Below are 17,885 nucleotides of genomic sequence, written 5' to 3' on the forward strand. Positions count from 1 at the left end.
CGGGGCGGCGACGGAGACGAGGGCGGCGACGGGGACGGGGGCGGCGACGGGGACGGGGGCGGCGACGGAGACGAGGGCGGCGACGGGGACGGGGGCGGCGACGGCGACGGAGACGACGGAAACAGAGGAAAACAGAGGGAGAATGAAATTTTCGCAAGTGTTGTTTATATAGGAGGGGCCTTTAGTACCGGTTTGTGCCACCAACCGGTACTAAAGGCCAGTTTTGGCCAGCCCAAGCGGCGGGAAGCGACCCCCTTTAGTACCGGGTGGTGGCACAAACCGGTACTAAAGGCCCCCCCCCTTTAGTACCGGTTGATGGCTCCAACCGGTACTAAAGGCCTCGCGCTGCCACCCCAAAGTTTAGTCCCACCTCGCCGGGCGAAGGGCAGCCGCACTGGTTTATAAACCCAGCCGCGGCTACCACTTCGAACTCCTCTGTATAGCAGGCTTGTGGGCCTAAACTCTGCGCGCTGCCCTGTGAGTCTGCTGGGCCTTTAAGGCCTGTAATTACACACCTGTGGCCTATCAGGCCCACAGGGCAGCGCCCCAATTTTTTTTATAGTTTTTTTCTTTTCTGCTTTATTTTCTTCTATTTATTTTTGCGTAGTTTTTTGTATAGTTTTTTCTTTTCTGTTATATTTATTTTCTTCTATTTATTTGTGAGTAGTTTTTCATCTAGTTTGCCAAAATTCAACATTTTCAGAGTTCATTTTGTAGTGATTTTCAATTTCACGGTCATTTTGTAAACGATTGAAAAATAGCAAATATAATTTTTTTCTTTTCTGCTTTATTTTTTCTTCTATTTATTTCTGAGTAGTTTTTTCTTTTCTGCTATATTTATTTTCTTCTATTTATTTTTGAGTAGTTTTTTATATAGTTTTTTTCTTTTCAGCTATAGTTTTTCTTTCTTTTCTGCTATTTTTTCTTTTCTGCAAAACTTGATGGTCAAAGTCTGGAGTTATAACTTAAAAAAAAGAAATGTCGACGTGCAATTAGTTTTTGCCATAACAGAAGAAGTCCGGAGTTGTAATAAGTTATTAAAAATAAAAAAGAGGTGCAATGCTCGTTAATTTGCTTCAAGCCTTTCGGAATAGTGTAAACTGCACTGCGCATAGCTCCGTGCAGTCTACCGTATTCCTGAAGGCTTGAAGCTAAGCAACGTGAGCATTGATCCTCTTCTTCATCGTCTCTGCACTCAGGGCTTATAAACCGCTCCTAGTCCCTCTCACTTCGCGAGGTGGGACTAAAAAACAGCTTACGTCTGGTTCATCCATGAACCGGTACTAAAGGTGCTCGTGGGGCCCCAGCCTTACCTGACACAACCTCATTAGTACCGGTTCGTGGTACGAACCGGCACTAAATGGTGATGGTGGGGCCATAGCCTGACCGGAGGCTGACACAGCCTCTTTAGGTACAAAAAATTACAAACTTTCTGTTAGTGCCCGTAGTTTTCAAATTTGAATAGTTTAAATTTTGAATTATTTGAAATTAGTGTGAATTTGTTTGCACATAAAATTTCTTCGCGTTTCAAATGCCAAAACACATAACTACCCTAACTATTACAGAGATTCCCCTCTGGGTGCGAAACACAGAAGAAAGTGATGATAGCTAGTGAAGCCGATCACATCCCAGATCTTTGGGTGTGAAACTTTTTCTTCGCGTGTGTCCCTTTGCGCCGTAACCATGGAAAATCTTCATCATTTAACGGGATGCTCGGGTCAATATTCACTGTGAATGGAGCAATTTCATCAAACTTTTCATAATCTTCTGACTTGTCTGTCTTGTCATCCACTCCCACGATGTTTCTCTTCCCAGAAAGAACTATGTGCCGCTTTGGCTCATCGTACGATGCATTCGCTTCCTTATCTTTTCTTTTTCTTGGCTTGGTAGACATGTCCTTCACATAGAAAACCTGTGCCACATCATTGGCTAGGACGAATGGTTCGTCTGCATACGCAAGATTGTTGAGATCCACTGTTGTCATTCCGTACTGCGGGTCTTCCGTTACCCCGCCTCGTGTCATATTGACCCATTTGCACCGAAACAAAGGGACCTTTAAACCACGTCGATAGTCAAGTTCCCATATGTCCTGTATATAACCATAATATGTTTCCTTTCCCGTCTTGGTTTCTGCATCAAAGCGGACACCACTGTTTTGGTTGGTGCTCTTCTTATCTTGGGCGATCGTGTAAAATGTATTACCATTTATCTCGTACCCTTTGAAAGTCATTATATTCGAAGATGGTAACTGGGACAGCAAGTACAGGTCATCTTCAATAGAGGTGTCATGCATGGTACGTGTCTGCAACCAGCTGGCGAAACTCCTGGTTTGTTCACGTGTAATCCAGTCATCAGACCGCTCCGGGTGTTTGGAGCGTAGCAAATTCTTGTGTTCATCCATATACGGAGCCACCAAGGCGGAATTCTGTAGAACTGTGTAGTGTGCTTCAGTGAGAGAATGTCCGTCCATACATATTATTTGTTCCCCTCCTAGCGTGCCTTTTCCATCCAGTCTGCCCTTATGCCGCGATTCAGGAACACCAATCGGCTTAAGGTCAGGAATAAAGTCAATACAAAACTCAATGACCTCCTCATTTTGATGGCCCTTGGAGATGCTTCCTTCTGGCCTAGCACGGTTATGAACATATTTCTTTAAGACTCCCATGAACCTCTCAAAGGGGAACATATTGTGTAGAAATACAGGACCCAAAACGTTAATCTCTTCGCATAGGTGAACTAGGACGTGCGTCATGATGTTGAAGAAGGATGGTGGGAACACCAACTCGAAACTGACAAGACATTGCACCAAATCATTCTGTAACCTTGGTATGATTTCTGGATCGATTACCTTCTGAGAGATTGCATTGAGAAATGCACATAGCTTCACAATGGCTAATCGAACGTTTTCCGGTAGAAGCCCCCTCAATGCAACCGGAAGCAGTTGCGTCATAATCACGTGGCAGTCATGAGACTTTAGGTTCTGGAACTTTTTCTCTGCCATGTTTATTATTCCCTTTATATTCGACGAGAAGCCAGACGGTACCTTAATACTGAGCAGGCATTCAAAGAAGATTTCCTTCTCTTCTTTGGTAAGAGCGTAGCTTGCATGACCCTGATGTATGCCGTCTTCTCCGTGCATACGTTGCTGGTCCTCCCGTGCCTCAGGTGTATCTTTTGTCTTCCCATACACGCCCAAGAAGCCAAGCAGGGTCACGCAAAGATTCTTCGTCACGTGCATCACGTCGATTGCGGAGCGGACCTCTAGGTCTTTCCAATATGGCAGGTCCCAAAATATAGATTTCTTCTTCCACATGGGTGCGCGTCCGTCAGCGTCCTTTGGAACAGGTTGTCCGCCAGGACCCTTTCCAAATATCACCTTCAAATCCTTGACCATATCATGTACATCAGCACCAGTACGGTGGCGAGGCTTCGTCCGGTGATCCGCCTCACCTTTGAAATGCTTGCCTTTCTTTCTTACGGGATGCCTGCTCGGAAGAAATCGACGATGTCCCAGGTACACATTCTTCTTACAACTATTCAAATATATACTGTCGGTATCATCCAAACAGTGCGTGCATCCGCGGTATCCCTTGTTTGTCTGTCCTGAAAGGTTACTGAGAGCAGGCCAATCATTGATGGTCACGAACAGCAACGCCTTTAGGTCAAATTCTTCCCCCATGTGCTCATCCCACGCACGTACACCTGTTCCATTCCACAGTTGTAAGAGTTCTTCAACTAATGGCCTTAGGTACACATCAATGTCGTTGCCGGGTTGCTTAGGGCCTTGGATGAGCACTGGCATCATAATGAACTTCCGCTTCATGCACAACCAAGGAGGAAGGTTATACAAACATAGAGTCACAGGCCAGGTGCTATGGTTGCTGCTCTGCTCCCCAAAAGGATTAATGCCATCTGCGCTTAGACCAAACCATACGCTCCTTGCGTCATCTGCAAACTCCTTCCCGTACTTTCTTTCGATTTTTCTCCACTGCGACCCGTCAGCGGGTACTCTCAACTTTCCGTCTTTCTTACGGTCTTCTCTGTGCCATCGCATCGCCTTGGCATGCTCTTTGTTTTGGAACAAACGTTTCAACCGTGGTATTATAGGAGAATACCACATCACCTTGGCAGGAATCTTCTTCCTGGGGCGCTCGCCCTCGACATCACCATGCTCATCGCGGCTGATCTTATAGCGCAATGCACCACATACCGGGCAAGCGTTCAAATCCTCGTACTCACCGCGGTAGAGGATGCAATCATTAGGGCATGCATGTATCTTCTGCACCTCTAACCCTAGAGGGCAGACAGCCTTCTTTGCTTCGTACGTACTCTCGGGCAATTCGTTGTCCTTTGGAAGCATATCCTTTATCATTACCAGCAACTTTCCAAATCCCTTGTCAGATACACCATTCTCTGCCTTCCATTGCAGCAATTCCAGTGTGGTGCCCAGCTTTTTCTTGTCACCTACGCAATTCGGGTACAACAATTTTTTGTGATCCTCTAACATGCGCTGCAACTTCTTCTTCTCCAAATCACTTGCGCAGTTTCTCTTTGCATCGGCAATGGCCCGACCTAGATCATCAACGGGCTCATCTGATGCCTCTTCTTCAGCTTCTTCCCGCATTGCCGGCTCAGCTTCTTCCCGCATTACCGGCTCAGCTTCTTCCCCCATTGTTGTATCATCGTATTCAGGGAACCCATGGCCAGGATAGCTGTCGTCGTCCTCTTCTTCTTCATTGTCTTCCATCATAACCCCTCTTTCTCCGTGCTTGGTCCAAACATTATAGTGGGGCATGAAACCGGACTCAAACAGGTGGACGTGAATGGTTCTTGACGTAGAGTAATTGCGACCATTCTTACAGCCAGCACATGGACAAGGCATAAAACCATCCGCCCGCTTGTTTGCCTCAGCCGCAAGCAGAAAAGTATGCACGCCCTCAACGAACTGGGGAGAGCATCGGTCATCGTACATCCATTGCCGGCTCATCTTCATTACACAACACCGAATAGACCAAATTAATACAAGTTCATACATAAAGTTCATACAACACTTAAATGCAACAAACAAATAACTCTCTAGCTAAAGCATTTAAATGCAACAACAAATGCGATCAAGATCGCAACTAAGGTAACAATTGATCCAACAGCATAATGATACCAAGCCTCACTATCGATGGCATATTTTCTAATCTTTCTAATCTTCAAGCGCATTTTCTCCATCTTGATCTTGTGATCATCGACGACATCGGCAACATGCAACTCCAATTCCATCTTCTCCCCCTCAATTCTTTTCAATTTTTCTTTCAAGTACTCGTTTTCTCTTTCAACTAAATTTAACCTCTCGACAATAGGGTCGGTTGGAATTTCCGGTTCACATACCTCCTAGATAAAAATATCTATGTCAACTTGATGGGCATAATTTGTCATAAACACGAAATGCAACAAATAGTTTTAAAAGAGAATATACCACATCCGAATCATAACAAGGACGAGGGCCGACGGGGACGGATATCAAAACCATGGCACTATGTATAACAAACAACGTACGGGTAAGATAATTATTATACGAGTAACTATATATCCAAATCACACAAACATCAATTTTTTATATAAAATTTCATGAACAAGAGGCTCACCACAAGGTGGTGCCGGCGACGGGACGGTGCGGGCGATCGACGGTGGTTACGACGGAGATTTAGAAGGCACTAAGTAAACCACACCTACATATGCAAACTAAGTGTTATTTTGACCTCAAATTGCATATAAATCAAATACTACCACATATAATTCCTCCCAAATTAGTAAAACCCACAATTAATCACTATATAAACCAATGCAAGAGCTAATCTAGCAATGAGAGATGAAAGGACAAAGTTGCTAACCTTGGTGATCATTTGAATGGATGAGGGCCTGCAAATCTTGACAAATTTGGGGCAAATTTTGTGATGAACTCGAGAGGAAGAAGGGAAGAACAGAGGAGAGGGAGAGGGGAAAGGGGGAAGAACAGAGTGCGGGTGGACGAAGGATTTATATAGGACGACCTTTAGTACCGATTCGTGCCATGAACCGGTACTAAAGGTGCTGGAAAGGCCCCACTCTGACAACATCCTGCCAACACTCTCATTAGTACCGGTTCGTGGCACGAACCGGTGCTAAAGGTTTGCCACGAACCGGTACTAAAGAGCTCCTCCCGGCTAGCCGTTGGAACCGACACTAATGGACACATTAGTGCCGGTTCTGTTACAAACCGGGACTAATGTGTCTCACATTTGACCCTTTTTCTACTAGTACTAGCATGGCCAAGTAGTCCTCACTAACATATGCTGATCCATGACATGCGCCATGCGATCCACGTCCTCGGCCAGGGAATCAACCCTAACGTGAAGGGAATCATCGGGCAATGCCATGTCCTCGAGGTATATGCTAACACGTAATAAGTCATTAACAAAAATTGTGTCACGAAGGAAATATAACATAGGTATCGAACAATAAACATAATTTTCTTCTGTTTGATTGACATAAAAATTGTCGCTCATCCCTGCCCCTAACTCCTAACATAGAAGGCTCGCTTATTCAGCATGTGGGTTGAATTTCAGTCCGTCGAGGCTCCCTTGAAAAACTCTCATCTCTCAAGCAGTGGTATATATGGTGGGCACTCCCTCACTGGCATTTCAACTATTGGTGATGGTCATTACTCCTCCCTTCTTGCATTACCAAAGTCTCAAACGAGTAGACGAGAAGCAGTGCCTCCCCCTATGACAACAGTCGGCATTCTTCATCTTAGAATATCTCCCATCTCTCTAATTGTTGTATACATGATGGACACTCACTCACTATTATTAGTCACCGTGGGTGACGGTCGTGCTTCCACTCCCCCCCCCCTCCTTCTTTACCAAGGTCTCAGAGGAGGGCAAGAAAAAGGATGACCTCCAACGACAGCAGACATGATCCTTCGTGCTAGAACATCTCTTGCAAAAGGAGCACCATCAGGCTGAAAGTCAACACACAGATCGAATGGTGATGCAGACCTATGGCCCCTAAACCCCTAACATAGAAGGCTCGTCTTCGACAACTCGACACCATTTCACCCTAACCCTAACCTAAACCCCTTCGATGAGTCTTCTCTCCCCCCTATCCCTTGCTCCTAAACTCCTTCAACGAGCCTTCTCCCCCTATCTCTTGTCCCTAAACCCCTTCGACGAGTCTTGTCCCCCCCCCCCCATCCCTTGCCCCTAAACCACTTCGACGACCCATTGCATACAATTGCTAATTCATAAAAATACGTAAACACTAGGTTCAAAGATTGGAAGGGAGGCAACAGATTCTTAACCCTCAAAGCGAGATTGGAAGGACATGGGCCACATATGCGTGAACGGTAATGAAGATTTGGGTCTCCCCTGCACAAACATTTGCCATGAATTTTTCACGCATTCAAACAAGACGGGAAGAAATGGGTGGGGGCCTTAATTCATGTAGCAATCACAATCATTTTTATAAATTAATAAAATGTTAAATTTGACAATATGTTAATATGTTTTAATTCGTGAACATCTCTTGTAATATATGATTTCTTAATGTTCCTAAACATTAAAAAAATGTAAACCTATTAATTTTGAATTTTGGATTATTATATCTTTCAATCTATCAAAATAAATCCAACGATCGGTTAAAAACCAACTCGAAGAAGGTACAATAGTAATCTGAATGACAATCACTCAGGACGAAGCGCTCCAGGATGCACTGAATTAGGCTTGCCCAGGGAGCGACCAATCTATACATTTGCTCGACCATATGAGCATCAGATAGGTGCTCCTGCGGGAATCCTATTTGGCGCGTGGGTCACTGTTTAGCGACCGTGCGCGCAGCCCACGCTTCCACGCTACCTATGTTTTGGCCGACCCAACATAGCTCGTTTCCCGTTTTAGGAAGGTTCTAGAACCGTCCCAAACCGGGTTTTTTTTCTTGTGTTTTCATTCGGTTTTTTCTCCTTTCTCCATTCCCATTTCCCATTTTTCTTTTCTTTTCCTTTTTATTTTCATTTTCTTTTTATTTTTCGTTATTCTTTTATTTTTCTTATTCATTTCAATTTCCTTTTTCATTTTTATATTTTATGAACAATTTTCAAATTTTTAAATATTTCTATATAGTAAAATGTTTTGGATATCATAAACATGTTTTAAATCCGTAAATATATTTTTAAATCATGAACATTTGTTTTTAAATTCGCAAGATTTTTTAAAATTTTGAAAATCTTATTGAAACCCGTAACATGCTTACGGCAAAACAGTTTGAATCAATTTTTTTTGGAAATTTGGAAAAATAATTTTGGTCGGTAAACATTTTTGAACAAGTTTTTTAAAATTCTGAACATTTTATGAACACATGAATTTTTTATCTTTTCCTGAACATTGTTTTAAAAGATTGTGATATTTTATGAAAATGCGAACATTTTAAAAAAATTGGTGAACAATTTTTCTAATTCGCAAACTTTTTGTGACACTGATAATTGTTTTTGAATATATGAACATTTTTTGGAAAAAGCACTTTTTATACGTGAACATTTTATGATTTCTTTAACATGTTTTCAAAATTCACATTTTGGAAAATTTAAAACCTTTTTGTAATCCGCAAGTATTTGAAATAAGAGTAAAATCAAAAAGAAAGAGACAAAACGGAAAAAACAGGGCACGTCCAGCTCCACAAATGGGCCGGTCCAAAGTGTCGCGCTGGTGGAAAGGAGGGTCCAAAGTGGCCAATAATACTACATCTATGAAAGCCCTTACGAAGGGTTACGTATAACCTGCCTATTAATTCTATCTCCACCCCTGATTTTCACCGGGGTGGGCCCCTCCTTCCCCCTTCTCTCCAATCAACTTTTGACAACTGTACTAGTCTACGTAAACGTACGTAACATCCCGAGGATGTAGCATTGCTCCAAAGTGGTTCATTCGCCCGCGTGGACAACGCTTAATAGGGGCGCGACTATTTGTCGCGTTACGCGAGCCACATCCTGTTTTTTTCTTTCTGTTTTCTGTTCTGTTTTTTGTTATTTTTATACTTTTCTTTATACTTTAATATATTCTACAGATATATATGTACATACTACAAAAAAATATTCTTCAAAAACACATTTTGAAAAAAATGTTGAATAAGTATTAGAAAATGTTGAACAATAATTTGAAAAAGATTGAACAATTATTTGAAAAAATGTTGAAGAGTATTAAAAATGTTGAACAAATATTCGAAAAATGTTGAACGGGTATTAAAAAATGTTGAACGAGTTTATGAAAAATGTTGAACAGGAATTTGAAAAATCTTGAATAAGTATTACAAATGTTGAATACTTATTTGAAAAATGCTGAACATGTATTTAAAACTTGTTGAATTAGTATCTGAAAATGTTGACCAAGTATTTGATGAAATGTTAAATAACTATTAAAATGTTGAGAAAGTATTTGAAAAATGTTGAAATAGCGTTCGGACAATGTTGAACGTGTATACAAAAAATGTTGATCACTTGTTACAAAAAATGTTTTTGAGATGTACAAAAATGTGGAGTGTAAACAAAAACAAACATAAGAAAACACAAAAGAAAAACAAAAAATGGAGAAGAAAGAAGAAAACCAAAAAAAAAACTGAGAGGAAGAAAGAGAAAAACAAAAATGGAGAAGAACAAAGAAATTGCAAAAAATAAGGAAAAATAATGATAGAAGAAAGGAGAAGAAAAAAGAAAAGAAACATAATAAAATAAGAAGGAAAGAATCTAAAAAAAAAACAGCTCGAATAGCCTCAAGTAGGTCATAGCCCTTGTTCTTACCACTAAAGTATGTCGGGCGTGTGGCTGGCGCAGCACATCTCCAAGCTGAAGACCAGGGATTGATTCCCCTTCTCGCATTTCCTTTTTACGAACATATGCATGTAAATGGGCCGGCCCAAGATAACGCAAGGGGAAAAAAGCTTCAGCGAGACCTTCCCACGCGATCGCTTAATGCGATAAATAGCGTTCACGCACTTAATAGTCGGACATATAGGTGAATAAATGTTCACAGCTCCTTCCTATATGTGCCACTCCAAAGTGGGACAATAATATAATCTTTGAAAAATATTTTCAATATTGATAAAACTAGTTTAGCAATTAAATTTTAAGAGAAATAAAAAAAGTATGAAAAACCAATTAAAAAGCCATAAAATGTTAATCTGAGGAAAGACAATCACTCAAGACGAAGTGCTCCAGGATGCACCAAATTGGGCCAGCCCAGGCAGCGAGCGCTCTATGCGTTTGCTCGACCATTTGTGCTTCAAATAAGTGCAGTTGGGCAAACCTCCACACACACACACCTTCCCCTATATGGGTCGTCCCAATGTGGCCCAATAACATTAAATTTTTATACAGTCTCTTATAATATCTTTGAAAAGGTACATTTTTAATATCGTTGAAAAGACGAAATCACTAGTTAAGGGTTACCCTTTTCAAAGGTCAATCCCCACCTCTTTAGGTGCTGACAAGTGGATGCATTGCATGTGCTACTGGTCACAACCTGAGAGTTTTCCTTTTTTTTTTTGGGTTGATTCATTTATTCAAAACATTTTATCTTTGGAACCGTGCGTTTAAACCAAAATAGTTCCAGCATTGCATATTGCACGCCGAGATGGTCGAAACTAAATCACATGTTAATAGGTTTCAATGAACTTTCTTTCATTAAAACCCCAGAAACTAGAAGAAAAAAAACTGGAAATAGGAAAAACCAATACCAAAAACTCCAAGCACATGAACCAAAAAAAAGCTGGCAACCAAAAATATACCAAGAAAACCAAAATAAGAAAAGGGAGCCCGAAAGCACGGTTGTGGTTTTCACTTTTTTTTAGAAGGACATGGTGTGGTTTTCTCTTTTTCCAGGGAACCACATGTTGTGCTCCTCGCAGAAGCACTATGTTTCTCGTACAATCATAGGTTGTGCTTTTCCCTTTCAAGAAGCATAGTTATGCTTTACCAGAAGCACAACTGTGCTTTTGACGGAAGCATTGGTCGTGCTTCTCGTGGAAGCAAATACGTGCTTCTTGCGGAGGCACAGGTTATGCTTATCGCAGTAGCAAATCTATGCTTCCACGAGAAACACAATTGTACTTCTCGTAGAAGCACCCTTTTTTTAAGAAGGACGGTTGTGTTTCGCAAAAAAATGAAAAATAATTTTCTCCAACACCCAGATAATTAGGCAAAAACCTAAAAGCCAAAAAAACCCATCTAAAATCCGTAAACGTGTAAAAAGAAACCCAGAGGGAGTGCCCAACACAAGATAAGTTACTGCGACTGGACGCACCACTTCACATGCTCCAAGGCCAGAAAAATGATCATTACGGGAATCCCAAAGGATAACCGTTGGTTAGTTGCTCCCTAGAAATAGAAACAAAACTCGAAAGAGGAAATCAGAGAAAAAAGTGAGAAGTGAGAAACAACAAATATGGTGAAACCGATAAATTGCTAACCAAAAACGTTGCCCCCTACACGTTTGGGCAACTTGAGGATTAGCGAGTTTAACGTCCACTGACGAACATTACTTCATGACCATGCAAAAATATGGACGGATACGCATTGAGAGTATCTATCGATGTGCCTTACTGACAACTCAAGGTTTCTTCACGACCTAATCATCACAATTCACACCCAATGTGCGCCGCCGACGTCGAGGACAGATGCAGGACCTGATCACTCGTCGTATGATTCAAGGGACGTGTCTGCGCGTACGTACATATACTGTACATATATCTCTTGATTGCAACGCAAGCATGGCACGGCTGCATGGCCAGGCACCTTTGCACGCTAGCTACATGCCTTGCAGAATCCTCCAGCGACGTACGCACAAATAGTGAGGACTATATAAACAAACGATCATCAGATCACCACAGCAGCTCACAACCGTCAGCAACAAATCACACACCAGCAAACGCATCCACAGATACTTGAAGGGCTGACACAGCTAGCGGCAGATATGGCTCCGGCTCGAGTTGCTGCAGGGGTGCTGCTGGCGGCGATCGGCTTTGTGCTCTCTGTGGTCGCGGACAACCCGACCACGACATCGCCGCAACCCTTCGTCTGGCAGAAGGCGCATGCGACGTTCTACGGCGGCACCAGACGCCTCCGACACGATGGGTAATCAACTAATCATTCAACTCACGCCTCTACAGCAATCTAGTGCGTGCATGCCCGTTTGATCTTGTTCTTATCTGCACTTACACTTGCGATGTGTTCTATGTATTGCAGGTGGCGCTTGCGGGTACGGCAACCTCTTCTCTGAAGGGTACGGGATGCGCACGGTGGTTCTGAGCACCGTGCTGTTCAATGACGGCGCTGCGTGCGGGCAGTGCTACAAGATCGCATGCGACCGGAAGCGAGCAGACCTGTTGTTTTGCAAGCCTGGCGTGACGGTCACTGTCACTGCCACAAACTTCTGCCCGCCCAATGACGCCCTCCCCAATGACAACGGAGGCTGGTGCAACCCGTCACGGCCACACTTCGACATGGCCCAGCCAGCCTGGGAGAAGATTGGTGTTTATAGAGGTGGCATCATCCCTGTCATGTACCAGAGGTATATATGCGCCTCTTATAAGTCCAAAAATTAGTTCGAAGTCACCGAAGCCACATAACTTTAACTCCTATGCCCACTGCCATACAAATGCAGAGTTCCGTGCGTGAAGCGGGGTGGCGTGAAGTTCAGAATCAATGGTCATGATTATTTTAATCTTGTTCTTGTGAGCAATGTTGCTGCAGCAGGCTCAATCAAGTCCATGGATGTCAAGAGCTCCAATTCGGACGACTGGATGCCTATGGCACGCGATTGGGGCGCTAACTGGCACTCGCTGGCGAACCTCACCAACAAGATGCTCTCCTTCAGGCTAACCAACACCGATGGACACATACTTGTGTTCAACAACGTTGTGCCAAAGGGATGGAACTTTGGGCAATCATTTGTTAGCAAATTGCAATTCTACTGAGCAACATCTGCTGACCAATTAATTTACCAGGGCAAGTGATGGATTTGTAATAATTACACAGCATTGCGATGAAATGGATTTTATGGTGCTTAATGTGTATGTTACTTATAGCACTAGTCTAATGTTACCATTCAATTTTTATATACTCATTTGTGTAATTTGTAATGTGTATATAGATCCAATTAATTTTATTGATTTCGTATTCTTCAGATTCAATTATATGATGCATTCTGTAAACAGATTATGTCATTGTCTGGATATCTACATAGTGGTACGCCATTTGCATAGAAGAACATAAAAATATCCATGTATAAACCAGAAATATGTACTGCTACACAACATATATAGTTGTTTTGTTGAGAAATGAACAAAAGAGCTGAGGAGAAAAACAAAATAATCACTTGTCTTGGATTATTTATTAGTATGTTTTGAATAATGCAAATTGTTGATGCAAAATTTTATCGTTCAAGTCCATTCTAGACAACCTATTTTATAAGTTGAAAGTTTTGTAGAAGACGTTGTAACAATAAGTTTTTTTTCTTTTTGCAATTCTAGCTCAACCCTCCTCAATTCAAACGTAATTATCAGTTCTTATTACTCACCGATAGGTCTATATATAAGGTGGTTGCTACTATAATAACCTGATAGACCAGCCCACTCAACGTTCAAAGATGTCCACGAATGTCGAGAGCTCCACGAATTTCCACGACTGGACGCCAATGGCATGCAAATGGGGCGCCTGCTTGCGCTCATTGGCGAGCTTCACTTGCATGATGCTTTCCTTTAGACTAACAAACACTGATGGTCAAAAGCTTATGTACAACAAACTTGTGCCGGGGGTGGAACTTTGGGCAAATATTTCCTAGAAACTTGTAGTTGAAATGAACAATGTGTGTGGACCAGTTAATCATGACAGATTCCTGACAATTATGCATTGCGTAAAATGCAAATTGTGATGCTTAGTGGGGCTGTACTTGTAGCACCGGTCCTATTCTATGTGACAATTTCTTGATACTCACCGTGTAACTCGTATGGTGTATGTAAGATCAGATTCATTCTGTAATTTGAGTATTCCTAAAATTCAATTATATGATGCATTCAGTAAAAAAAAATGACACTGTATTGGTATGTATATATGGTACGTACACCATTAAACATAGAAGAACATCCAAAGTGCGTTCATTCCTGAAAGATTGTTAGAGGGTATGATTTCTCCTACCCAAACAGTCTTCATTCCCGAAAGATTAATTTCATAGCTTTTGAATTTATGCATTCGTTGAGTACGCTAAAAGATAGCCAGGGTGAATACTGTGTGTACAAGATGGACCTAGCCAAGGCATATGATCATGTGTACTGGAGGTTCTTGGAAGAGGTAATATCACCGGCAGTCATAGAACTTGCGCTGGATGTTCTGTTTGGTGCTAAAACTTGTAAAATACGGATTTGTGGTCATCTAACTTGTTGTGTTGTGCAAATATGGTACTTTCTACATGTCCGGACGTACATCTTGCCTTTGTGACATGCCAACGTGGCAGTGGCTGTTAGTGGCTTGGAGTAAATGTTTCTTAGATAACTACCCGAATTTTCCCAATTATGCAGAAAAGCCAAGGTCAGTCCCATCTGTCAGTAAAAAAGTGATAAATATCGTTTAGTTTTGCCCTGACTTGAACTCACCACCTTCAGAAGGTGCGCCCCTGGTCTACCAACCCATCCAATGACACATAATATTAGAGGGCATGCATGTATCTTCTGCACCTCCAATCCTAGAGGGCATAGAACCTTCTTTGCTTCGTACGTACTGTCGGACAATTCGTTATCCTTTGGAAGTTTCTTCTTCATTATTTTCAGTAGCGAGCCAAATCCCTTATCAGATACACCATTGTCTGTCTTCAATTGCAGCAATTCCAGTGTGGTACCGAGCTTTGTGTTGTCATCTTCGCAATTTGCGCACAACCCTTTTGTGTGATCCTCTAACATGCGATATAACTTCAACTTCTCCCTTTCACTTTTGCATTCTCTCTGTGCATCAACAATGACCCGACGAAGATCATCATCGGGCACATTTGGTACCTCTTGATCTTCAGCATCCCCCGTTGCAGTATCATCGTATTTAGGGAACATAGGATAGTTGTCATCATCCTCTTCTTCTTCATTGTCTTCCATCATAACCCCTCTTTCTTCGTGCTTGGTTCCAAACATTATAGTGTGGCATGAAACCCTTCTCAAGCAGGTGCAAGTGAAGGGTTTCCGCGGAAGAGTAATCCTTCGTATTCCGACAAACAGTACATGGACAATACATAAAACCATTCCTCTTGTTTGCCTCAGACACCTCGAGAAAATTATGCATGTCGTCAATGTAGTCGGAGGTGCGTTGATCACCGTACATCCATTGCCGGTTCATCTGCGTGCATTATATAATTAAGTATATCAAAAACCATTATAAAACATCATGAATAGAGTAGTGATCAAATTAATACAAGTTCATCATCACATTAAAACCAAAGTACAGTAGTGATCAAATGTTATTACTGAAAAATTAAATACATAAAGTTCATACATAGTTCTCATAGAACAATATACAGCTCTCTAGAGCATCTAATTAAAACATACATTGAAACTAACATACAACTATGTAAAACGTTTAAATGTAACAACAAATGTGATCAAAATCACAGCTAAGGTAACAATTGATCCGACAGTATAATGATACCAAGCCTCATTATCAATGGCATATTTTCTAATCTTTCTAATCTTCAAGCGCATTGCATCCATCTGGATCTTGTGATCATCGACGACATCGGCAACATGCAACTCCAATTTCATCTTCTCCTCTTCAATTCTTTTCAATTTTTCTTTCAAATAATTGTTTTCTTTTTCAACAAAATTCAAACTCTCGACAAGAGGGTCTGTTGGAATTTCTGGTTCACATCCCTCCTAGATAAAAAACATCTATGTCACGTTGGTCGGCATAATTGTCATAAACACTAAATGAAACAAATAGTTGTAAAAGATAATATACCACAACCTAATCATAGACCGGACAAGAGCCGACGGGGGAGGATACCAAAACCATGGCACTATATAATAAAAACAATAATAAAAGTAAGAAAGTTACACAAGTAGCTATCTAAATCATACAAGTAAGAATGTTTTCTTTTACAAAGAATATAAGAACAAGAGGCTGACCACGGTGGTGCAAGCGACTAGATCGGCGCGGGCGATCAACGACGGTGAGGACGGGGATGGGACGGGACGGACCGCCAAACCTATACAAATCATGGGGAAAATGAAGCTTGGAGGTCAAGCTTGGAGAGGAGAAAGATTAAGTGTGGCTCGGGCATTTCATCGAACACCTCATGTGCATAGGAGGTGAGAGCAAAGCAGCACACACCTCCCACACGCCGGCCGGCCAAAAAACAGAGGAGTGAGCGGGCAGGGGCGAGCATATATATATAGGCATCTCTTTAGTCCCGGTTGGTGGCTAGAATCGGGACAGAAGACAGACGTTTAGTTCCGGTTCCACCCACCAACGGGGACTAAAGGGGTTGCGCCAGGAGCGAGGACCTTTGGTCCTGGTTCGTGTATAGAACCGAGACTAAATGGGTCAGACGAATCGGGACTAGTGCCTACCGAGGCCCGGCCGGCTCCCTGGCCGCTCGAACCGGGACATATGCACCCATTAGTCCCGGTTCGTAACTCGATCGGGTGATCTGGCCAGGACCAAAACCCTGTTTTCTACTAGTGAATGTTCCACAAGGATAACTGTTTTTACAAGAGATTCATTAGGATAACTACGCCTTATCTCCACAACACGTGGGCTTATCAGCTCAAATGGCCTAAAATCAGTGCATCCCATTTTGTGCCTTTGATTTTTCTAGAAATTTGAACATAGTATGTAAATTATGATCTCGGTCAGAAAAATAATGTTTCAGTATTTGTGTTATAAATAGTGTTAATACACATGAAATAAATTACTTTCAAAATTGTTCATGTGCTATTTTCAAAATATTTATATATTTAAAACAATATATATGAATTACAAAATGTATGTATAATTTAAAATAATAAAATATTTGTAAAATTACAATTGCAAAATATTATTTTGATTATAAAAACATTTCGATAATTATATGCACACTCGTATAGTACAATTTCCATGTAATTACATATTCATAATTTCCATGTAATTACACATGTTTGTATTTAAATATTTTATTCACTAATCATTGTTTGTATGTATTATATTTTTAACATACAAATATTTGAACAAAATTTTATTACTTACGTTTTACTAAATATTTTTGGCTTATATGAAACTTTTTGATTTACCAATCATCTTATGTATATATATAGACAATAGAGCGTGAAGGGTGTCATTGGTCATGGCCTCGTGGGTCCGAGACCTAGCGGCTCCCTTATTTTAATGTTAAAAAATTCACTCATCTATGAGCGGCACAATTTTTGTATAATATTTTTGAATTGTGGTTTTGCAAATATTTGATTACTTTAAATTATACAAACATTTTTGTAATCCATAAATATATTCTCATTACTGAGATGATAATTTACATTTTTTAGGGACAATCATAGTTTACATACAAATTTCTAGGAAAAAATGAAGCATACAAAATGGGCTTCACTGATCATAGCCCATTTGTGCTAGGAAGCCCAGGTGTTCTAACTGAAGGCTTATAGAAATTATATATCCTTCTGATTAAACAAATGCCGATGGGCGCGTTGGCACACCTGGTGTGTGTGTGTCTGTGCCTTCTGAAGGGCGTTCGTTTGAATATCCCGGCACAACCACATGATATTTATCATTTTCCTCTTCTAATGTTTAGTGACAAGTGGGTCTCACTTAAGCTTTTTTGCATAATTAGAAATCTAGGGAGTTA

General features: G+C 41.4%; 1 pseudogene; it reads left to right on the forward strand.

Moving 5' to 3' along the window:
* The first annotated feature begins 11,987 nt into the window (after positions 1–11,987).
* LOC123064423 (expansin-A24-like) lies at positions 11,988–13,011 on the forward strand (annotated as a pseudogene).
* Positions 13,012–17,885: the final 4,874 nt, after the last annotated feature.

The sequence above is a fragment of the Triticum aestivum genome, chromosome 3B (genome assembly GCF_018294505.1).
Source record: "Triticum aestivum cultivar Chinese Spring chromosome 3B, IWGSC CS RefSeq v2.1, whole genome shotgun sequence".
In the NCBI taxonomy this organism is placed as follows: domain Eukaryota; kingdom Viridiplantae; phylum Streptophyta; class Magnoliopsida; order Poales; family Poaceae; genus Triticum; species Triticum aestivum.